We start from the raw sequence: 11,120 nt of genomic DNA on the forward strand, positions 1-11,120 counted from the left end.
TATGAATTATAATATTTTAAAATTAATAAGGGTTGATAATATCCTATTTAAAACGAATTCAAGTAGAGTTCACCCTTTTCTTTTTACATAAACATGCAACCAAGTCAAGTAATTTGAGCTACGCATTTATTATTCAATTGCTAATACATATATTGGATGAATTTCGATTTAAGAGTTTATGATATTAATTAAGTTAGGTGTTGTTTGGATATGCTTTTTGTTTTTATTTCTACAAACTTGTCTTCTATTTTTAAAATCAGAAAAATGATAAAGACTTTTATATATGTATATATATGTATGTATATAAATGTAAAAACTTTAAGATAAGGGTTTTTAGAAATTATTTTAAACAAATCAAGGTATGAAAATTTTTTAGTCATTTTAAATTTTAAAAATTTTAAAAGACAAATGGACCATGACAAGGTAAGGTGGGTCTATTGTCAAGCCCATAATCGAATATACTCGGCCCAGCCTGGCCTCTCAACTCCTAAACCCACGTATGTTTTGATATTTTCAATGGATCCTGAAAACGAAAGTCCTTACAACAGGGGGGCCACTCTATCACTCTTGGGGTGGACTCCGCTGACAGCTAGACAGTCCCGACATACTATAGACAGCTTGACAGCAGCTTGTCTTTCTTTGTCCAATCAAAAAGTTTCCAATAATTGATTATTGGGCCCATCGTCGACGATTATGGGCCTTCCAATTGGTATAACAACTCCTTTCATTGCGGGCCCAACTCTCTGATTCCAAAGCCTTTTAACCACTTGACGTGTATTCCTCCCAGCAATTGGCCCGTGACCCCATTACCAATGCGTAGGGTCATTTTCGGTCCTGGACAAGACTGGAGTTGTTTTCTTGTTTCTCTGACTGGGCCCCAGGTGTCCTACCACCACCACCATCAACCTCTGTTCTTATGGGCCTACTTCTCTGATGGGTCATTCTCAGCCAGGCCCATCGCTTCGGACAATCTCTGACGCTCCCATTGTACCAGTTACACTGGGGCCATTGCGCTTATCAAAGTTAATAAGGCATTCTGCCTCTTTAGACACTTTGTTAACTTAGAAAAGCTACGAGTAGGATTTTTTTTTATTTTTTTTGTCTTGTTTTCATTTTTAAATCCTAGAAGTTAACATTTGAACGTTGAGTGATATTCTTAATAATTAATTAGTTTTTGAGTTGATAAATGAATATTGGCGGAAGTGTGAGTGTGAGACAGCGAAAAAAAAAAGAAGTCCATTTTTTAAACATTTATGAAGGCAAGGGTGATTAGCTGGTTTCCAACCATTGTATTTGCTATTATCGGACAATGTCTGGGTTGTTGTCCAAATATTTTTAGTCATACCTTAGTTGTTGCCGTCACATTCAATCTTCTTTTTATTATTGGGCCTTGCGCCCCTTTTTTTATAGTGTTGCTGTTGAATTACACTCTCTTTTGCCTCCCTCCCAAATTCAATTCCACCTACTCCCTTTATATGCTTCTAATATAAAATTTTCCTTCCATCCAATCACTAATCCAAAAAAAATCAAAACGTTCGTTTTTCAAACAATGTCTCTTGTACCACTATTTTACTTCGGTTATAGAGTATTATATACGCTATCCAGTTAAATATTCAAACTTTAAATTTTTTTTAAACGTTAGTTATGACTTATGATAAGTCATGGATTTGAGCTCCATCTAAGAATCTCTTCATTATTTGCAGTTATAAAAATTTATGGTAAAAATATATTGACTTTGATTTTATTTTTTATTTTATTTTGCTTTTTCTTTTTATAATTTTTTCTTTTTATTTTATTTTTCTTATATTTTCTCATAAACTTGATAAGAATCAAACATAACTTTCAGTTATTTTTTCAATTTCTCCAAAGAAATAAAATTAATAAATGTTCATAAATTTGTACAAAGATATTATTAGTTTTGTATAATTTTAAAAATTATTAAATAAGATATAACTTTTATAATTATCTTAAAATAGAGTGTATTTATATTTTATCAAAATTAATTATTGAAATATTAATAGATGGCAAGTAAAAGACTAAAAAACAAAAAACAAAAATTGTGAAATTTGATTGATTTTATGTATTACTAAGGGTCTATTTGGAACCGTGATTGAAAATATATTTATGCTTTTTAACCTAAAAATACAATTAGCAAATTCTTTATTGAAAATCATTTTAAGTAAAAGAATATATATATTTTAAAAAATTATTGAAAGTTATTTTTACCGAAAACTTTGAAAAAGTGGCCAAAAGATTTTCAAGATCCAGTGGCCAACCAAACCCTTTAGGATGTGGATGGATTCGATGGAATGAGGATTGTGTAAAAGCCATACGAATTCTCAAACCAGAGTCCAGAAAACAGAAAGTGGGCCCATGAAGAACTAGGGACCCACTTGAAGTTGACAGATGGGCCCCATATGTTAACGGCGCCTGGGCCTGGCGTCTTTGATTGTTATAGAGGGGTCGCTCTAGAAATTAAAAAAGAGAGTTAAAAATCCTCCAACTCAGCTAATGGGCCATTGGCATGTGAGTGGCACGCTCTCAAAAGGCCCACTGACATGGACGTTATCTGGCCCATTTATCAGGCTTTTCTGATTTCCAAATTTTCGTTATTATATTATATTTTATAATATCCTGTGGTCCATGCTCCATAGTCACCATAGAAACTTCCCAAAATCACAAAAATGTACTTTTTATGATTAAAATATTCTTAGGATAATATTTCGACTTTTATTGTTGCCAAAAAATAGAAAATATAAATAAATTTTCAATAAAAATCAAATATAAATGATAAATATATTTGATAGTTTGGATTTTGATTTCTCTTTTTTTTCAAAAAAAAAATAAAAAATAAAACATATATTTGAAATTTATATAATAAAATATATACAAAAGTCTATCAATATTTTTTAAACATTTGCTTATTGATTTTTGACCATTTTTGTGTTCTCTAGAAGTATTAAAAACAATAATAAAAATATATTTTTCTATATTTGATTTTACTATGAAAAATATGAAAGAAAGTTAGATACAAAAAAAAAAGTTAAAAAAATTATATATTTTGAAATTATTTAATTTTTATAATAATTTTTTTAAAACAAGTTAATGAGTTTAAAGAAATTAATTAACTTTAATTCTTTTAACATTAGATTATTCTTTCCATTCAATTTTTTTCAAAACCAAACATAACCTATATTAGTTGTAAGAAAGAAGTTTCGTGTTTTTTATATAAAAAAATAAAAAAAATTTATTGTCAAAATAATATTAAATTTTTTTATTTTTATTTATATACTATTTAAAATATGTTTTCTAATAATATTTTTAATAGTGTTATCATAACACTATTATCTCCAAACAAACCTAAAAGTACAATTAAAACCAAGCCTTAATGATTTAATTCAACCTTTTTCTTAGTCCATCAAATATATTAACACTTTGTCCTACTTTATAGGCCTTAATTATTTAATTTAACTTTTTGTTTTTTTAATTCCAATTAATATACTATAATTTTGTCCTACTTTGTAGCCAAGCTAATAAAAAATAACTAAGACAATAATATTTTATGACTCATACAAAATAAATAAAGCAAATCTTATTTAAGATTTTGTCTTGTTATTATAAATAACATTAATTAAAATCCACGTTATATATATAAGGGAAAAGGGATTTATAACTGTTATGAAACGGGTTTGACTAGGTGGCTAAGGTATCCATTGATACTTTTTAAATATCATACATAATTAGATAATACTGTTAGTATTTTAATGTCTTACTTATTTATTTATATTTTTATACTATAATCTCATTTATTTGTATTTTCATTAAATGATGTGAACTTCGCACCGTGAATAGGGAAGTAACGTGTAAACTTCAATTTGGGGGGCAAAATAAGACCAAAATGCTCTTATAGTTTAGTGGTAGTCTATTAATTAGTAATAATTATTTATAAAAAAATAAAAAATAAAAAATCAAAGGGGGCACTCCCACCCTCTTCACTCTTGATTTCACCACACGCATTCAATGAATCAAAAGTTGGGTTTGGTAGGTATCTTAGCATTTTCCTTATCAAAAGATAGTCATTCAATTTCTCCATTTGCTTGTGGAGATGGAAGTAGTATTATTCATGTATGGGGGGTATCATGCATGGAATGAGTATGGATAAGGGACATTTTCCTAACTATGACTTTGATTTAATTGTGGGACTCTCAAGTGAAGTCATTGTCGTACCCAAAGAAAATTACACGAAAGATGGGATGAGGTGGAGAGCTAGGGTTTTCCAGGACATGAGTAAAATTTCCAGGACAGCTGGCAGAAAATACACTGATGTGACCACATCAGCACATTAGCTGTAGAAGGAGCAACCAACAACAATAAATAAATTAAAATAATACTAATAATGTTGATGTCCACTGTCCATGCCACTGTCCTCGTTGTTGTTCATTTCGTGGTGGACCTTATGGAAAAATTCAATAAATAATTATATATATATATATATATATATATAAATAATAGATGTGACAAAATATATGTTGTCACTTGTCATGCAACTGGACATGTCATTTCCAGCAATCTTGTACAACCAAATTGGCCACACAATGTCTATTCCTCGCTTTTCCTTTTATCCTTTCTATTGTGCCATGGCCCCCCTCCATCTAAATGTCATCCAGTGTGGTTATTGGCTTCTTAGGATTCTAACATTCCTCTCCAACTCCCCAAATTATCAATTTTAATACATCATCATCATTGACTCCGTTTTAAAGTGATTTAAAGAAAAAAAAATTATATTTTTTAATATTTAAATATTAAAAATACTAAAAACATTTTCTAAAATCACTCAAATACACTATTATTTGTTTATAATTTTTTTTATTTTAAAAAAAATTAAAACCCATTTATTAAAAATGATCTTAAAAGGATAAAAGTGCTTTTATCCTAAAAATTGCATTGTTTATACCCTGTTTGTATTTTAGAAAGGTCATGTGTTTGGTATATATCATGGTCAAAGGAAGTTTTAAATTTTATATTTTTTAATAAAATTTTATGCCAGCGATAAAAATGTATTAAACAAAAAAACATTTTTTTTGAAAAAAATTACTCCTAAGTTCTAAAATTGAGATGAAGATGCAAGTTATGCCTTTTAAATTAAATAGATTTATAAGCCATTTGAAGGTGATTTTAAGAAGGCAGAAGGGTTTTTAATGTCTATAATTTATTTATTTATTTTAGAAATTAGGTATACGTCAAACTTTTAAAAATCATTTAAAAGATATAAAGAATCGCAATGAATAATTTCCTATAAAAGGTATTTTAAGTAGAAATGTTTTTTCTATAAATATTTGTAAGAGAGTTACCAATCAAGTTGTTGTCATCCTATAAGTGATTTTTTTTAAAGAAAAATGTTTTATAAATATCATTAAATATTTTATTTTTCATTAAAAAACACTTTTTAAACTAAATGTGTTTTTTTAAAACATTCAAATAGGCTTTAATAGGTTATTCTTTAAAAAAAAAAAACTTTAACAAAAATATTATTAAAGCATTCTTTTTTAATATGTTTAAATATTTATACTATGTTTTGCTTTAGAAAAACACTAAGAAAATTTTCAAAATATTGAGAAAAATGATTTCATTTGGGTTTATTTTATAAAAAAAGATAATAATTATGATTAAAACTAGTTTTAAAAAAATCATTTTTCAAATTATTTGGACTTAATATATGAGTGGTTTTGAAAATGATTGAAAGCGCTTTCTAATTCTCACAAAATTTGATGTTTCAAATAATTATAGGATATAATCAATTGAAGTGATTTTTAGATAATAATTAGAGGATGATAGATATTTTTTTTTCTTTTGTTATAATTTATTCTCAAATTAAGAGTGTTTCTGAATGTTACTTTAAAATTATTTTTAATTTTTTTAATATTTAAATGATAAAAAAATTCAAATGTTAAATAGGTTAAAAAATTAGTTATTAGATAGAATTTAAAACATTTTTAATGAAAACGTTTCAATTAAAATAATTTCTATATGGATTTAATATTTATATATAAAAAATTAAAATAAGTGAAATAAATTGGGAATAATATATAAAAATTATATATTGATTTCATTTTTTTATTTTTTAAAAATTATTTATTTTTAATTTACTCTCTATTTATTACTTCCTACTATTCCTCAAAATTTTTAAAAGCCTTGGTGACGTTCTTTATTTTTTCTGGGGGCTGGGGTGCGTAGCGGGGGTTTATGGGGCGGGAATCTTTATGGTTATTTCATGATGGGAAAGTCCAGGATCGGCCATATCCTCCAAATTGTCATTTCACTGCTGATAAGTACAGAAGCCACTGTCAAGCTGCCGGCTTCTGCTTCCTCTGCATTGTTGGTCCCCTATTCTTTTCTCTTCATGGTGAAGTTTTTGCTTTACCATTACTACTCCCACTCTCTATTAAGGGCACTGGTGACCCCATTGGGCTGTCCCAGGGCATGTATCCAAGGAAAAATGCAAGAGAAATAAATATAAAAAAATAGATTTAAAATTAATAAATTATTTTTATATTATACTCCAAATTTATTTAATTTTATTTTAATTATTTAATATACAAATTATATAATTTTAAAATATATAAATGTGTAACTAATTTCAATTTTATTTGATTTTTTTTTGTATTTTTATAATCAAGCATGGGAAAATATTTTTCTTAATATTTTTTAGGAATCAGATATGACTTAAGGGTTTTTTGTATGAGTAGCATAAATTTTTTTTAAAAAAACTTATAATATTAAAAATAATTCTAAAATTATCATGCACTTAGATTTCAAATCAAACTCATATTTTAAAAATATAGATTAATGTAAAAATGAATTTATCTTTTCAAAAAATGAAAGTCATCATTTCAAATGTAAAAAAAATTAAAGTAAAAAGATGAATTCAATATAAAATGTCAATTCAAAATAAAGTTGAGTGTAAAATAGTTAATTCTTTTGAAAATGTGGGGTTTAATATAAAAATAAAGGTATAATATTTTTATATTTAATTTTTAGGCAACTATTTTTAATAGTATTTTTAAAACAACATTTTTTTTTTAAAGAAAAAGAAAAAAGGAAACTAATGGGTTCCCTTAAAAGCCCTTTTTTTTTAAAAAAAAAAAAAAAAAAAAAGAGAAGATTTACAGTGCATTATTTGGGCTTAAAGTTAAAGCAACCCATTAATAAAAGCACCTTGTGGGGTTGGCAAGTGTCCAAGTTGAGTCCAATGTGTAGGACAGTGCCCTAATAGGAAAATATGTTTGAATTCCAATAACAGTACTAATAATAATAATAATAACAATAATGCTGCATATTCACCAGTGTTAAATGAAAAATATCCATTATTGTGGAACATGGAAGTGAAAAAATATATTTTTTTTTTAAACAAATTTTTTCTTACTCCCTATTTTGCTAAAAATAAAAGGCCCGCCAAACTGTTTTTTTAAGTAATTTTTTTTATTATCTAAAATTAATAATAATAAAAAAGGCGTTTGACAGCTAGAAAATTTAAACGGATATTTTGTCCTTAAAATCATAACATTGAGATATTTTCATATAATATTTTTTTAGTTTTTTAACTTATTTTTTGATAATTATTTTAAATAATAATTATAAAAATAAAATATTACATGTAAATTTATTTTTATAGAATATTTTAAATTTATTTAAAAAAAATAAAATCCTATTTTCAACTTTTTTTTCATGTAAAGTATTATGTACTTACTTACACTTTTTTTTAAATCCCATTTTTATAATATTTAAAAAAAATAGTTTTGTGGATGTCCATTCGATGATGCCACGCTTCTGATGATGCCTTGCTAGACTGACTTGAATCACATTTTCCTCCAATGCATAGAGACCTCCCTTCTTAGTTCATCTGGCTAGCACTTGCTAAAGTTGATGAGAATTCTATAAAGCATGGGTTATTAGAGGTAAGTTGTCTAATGGATAATAAATTTTTCTTAATTTATGAAACAATCAATAATTTTTTAAGTTTTAGATTTTTATATTTAGTTTTTAGTCTAGCTTCACCGATATGTGAGATTCTTAAAGCTTCTCCATTTCCAACGAAAATTGCATCATGTCCTTTATATGGAATTACTTGGGACATGTTACCTAGTCATTTGTTATATGGGTTGTTGCTCCCAAGTCACATAAAAATTGGTATCCTTATTTTCTTCATTTAGAGCCACAGCAGCCAAAGCTTGAGGAATCTCTTCTTTTTATTTGTTTAGTGAAAAAAAATAATAATTTTTAGAAAGGATTTGAAGTTGTCAATTATTTTTATTTTATTTTATTTTAAATAGAAAATAAAATAAAAAATAAAATTATAAGTGTGACTTCTTATTTGGAAAACAAGGTTTATGGAAAGTCATAGTAGGGTTCGGGGGTCAGGTTAATTATCAGTAAGATACAACAAAAGATCGAAGCACCTTCTAAGTCCTTAAAAAAAAATATCTACTAAATAAAGCGAGAGAACCAAAACGTACATTGGTAGTAGATAATAAAGCGTTATCATGAAACAAGGTTAGTACACAATGATAAGTATAAAATATCTTACACGAAATCAAACAATATCAATCATACAATTCATTTGAATTATTTAAAAAAAAAATGTTATGAATGTTAGGCCCACCAAAGTCCAATTAATTTTACATGAATTAATCCCGTAAAATCAAAGTTTCTATTTCAAAATTTGTTTACCTATGAAAACACAATGTTCAAACTGATCCTAAAATTTTCGTCATATAGTGATAACCACCGTTAATGTGTTTAATTACCTTCTTAGCCAATACCTTACGCGTTACAACATCCAAATGAGTTTAAAAAATAAAAATAAAAATTAACGGTAAGGGCATTTGTGGAAACAAGCCCTAAGCAGACGGGAATCGCACAAGAGTGACACGTGTCCAATTCAGACCAAATATGCGTCGGATCACCATAAGAAAAAGGAAGTATATATATACATATAGGACCGTGATAATCTGTAAAATTAGAATTTCACCCCGTATCCAGCTAACCATAATATAGAATATAGTACGAAAGTTGAGAATATTAATAAAATGTAAAAAAAGTAAAAAGGGAAAAATAAGAGGCTATAAATGCAAAGAAAGAGACGCGTCACGTAGTGGGATTAAAAACCGTGTCGGGGTTGGATGGTGTCCGGTCCCCGCCCTTCCCGGACCCAAACATTAATATACGCCCTTGGTTTCCCGACATACGGTCCACTTGCACCATCATTTCAACCTTTTTTTTTTTTTTTTTTAATAAATAAAAAATAAAAAATAAAAAATAGTTTGAATTTTTAATAATATTTTATTTTGAAAGTACGAAATATTATAAAAATTTTAATCAACATAATAATTTAATTTATATTTTTAAAAACTCTGATAAAATGAATATTTTTTACTTAAATTTTAAAAGATTTAATAAATGTTTTAAAAAACAAATCATACTTTTTATCAAACTAATGATCCAATGTGTACTTACCAATAAAGGAAAAGTTTTATTCTTATTTTTTATATTTTAAAATATTTTCAATGTGTGATTATACTTTGAAATATTATAGTTTTTCTCAATCTATTTGCTCGAGTGAGTTTTAAAATTTCGGAAAAAAATACAAATAAAGGAAAAAAAAAATAAAAAAGTAAGGAAAATCTGAAAAATTTGAAGGAAAAATTATTATATTTATTATTGGTTTAGATCTTTTTTTAAAATAAAAAACAGTAATAAGTTTTATATTAAACACAAAAAAAAATTAGAGTCTTATATTAAAAATATTATATTTTTAAAAACTATTTAAAAAATTGAATATAAAAAATTTACAACTTCAAAATTTTTTAAAAATAATTTATATTTTTTTTACAAAATATTTTAATTTTATATAGAAGTTTTTTTTTTCCAAATTTTTCTTAATTTTTATTTAAGAAAAATGAAGAGAAACATCTTTTTGCATTTTCTCATATTTTTCTTATATATATATATACATTTTTTGTAATAATTGGGATTTTTGTTTTCTTATCATGGCCCATATCTTTTTTTTTTTGGATGTGGGGGAGAATATGCTTCATTTCTTAGCAATCGAATGCTACCAAAATACAAAATTAGGAGTGTTTGTATAATTGAATTCCATGCAAATAAAATATAACATATTGCAAATTAAGAATATAATACTATGTTTGGTAACCGTTTTAAAAAATGATTTTTAAAAATAGTTTTTTAAAATTGTATGATATTTTATAGAACAAATGTTTCTATGAAAACCAAAAATATTTTCATATTTAATTTTTATTTTTAATTATTTTACATGCATATATAATTATTTTTTAAAATGATATTAAAAAATAATTAAAATTTTTTTTTCTAAAAATACACCGTTTTTAATTTTTAAGAATATAAAATAAAAAATAATTTATGATTATGAAACATATTTTCTTGTTTTTTGTTTAAAAAAATATAAAACTATTCTAAAAAATAATTGTGAAACAAATCCTAATTTTTATTTATTTTTACTATTTTCTTTAATTTATATATTAAATGATTAAAATATTAAACATTAAATTTACTAAATACAACCATAACAAGGAAACATAGTTCATATTCAATCTATAATATAAAATAATAATATTTTTGGTTATTTTTTTATTTTTATAATTTTAACACCAAAAACATAAATTATTAACAACATTTTCCATGTTTTTATTATTTTAAAAATAAGGAATGAAGGGCACAAAAAGAGATACTTCATTCATCACTTCAATGATTTTTTTCTTCTTTTCTTTCTAATAATTGATAGTAAGAAATGTAAACTTTGGTGTGCTAATTTTCTTCTCCTTTTTTCGAAAATTGCCCCTAAAAATTCATGAAAAATCCTTACCAAAATTTGATACAATATTGATTAAAATAAATGAAAAATGTTATTTTATTTGATTTTTTATTTATAAAATGGTAAATATCATTTTTTATCGTTTCCCAGATGAGAAGAAAACTACCTTACCGAGGAAAAATGGCACCAATTATTTTATCTCGGGAAACAAACGGAAAGTAGAATAAAAATATAATATAGTTCTCTCTATAAAACACACACCTTCTCGCTC

The sequence above is a fragment of the Vitis riparia genome, chromosome 8 (assembly GCF_004353265.1).
Source record: "Vitis riparia cultivar Riparia Gloire de Montpellier isolate 1030 chromosome 8, EGFV_Vit.rip_1.0, whole genome shotgun sequence".
Lineage (NCBI taxonomy): Eukaryota > Viridiplantae > Streptophyta > Magnoliopsida > Vitales > Vitaceae > Vitis > Vitis riparia.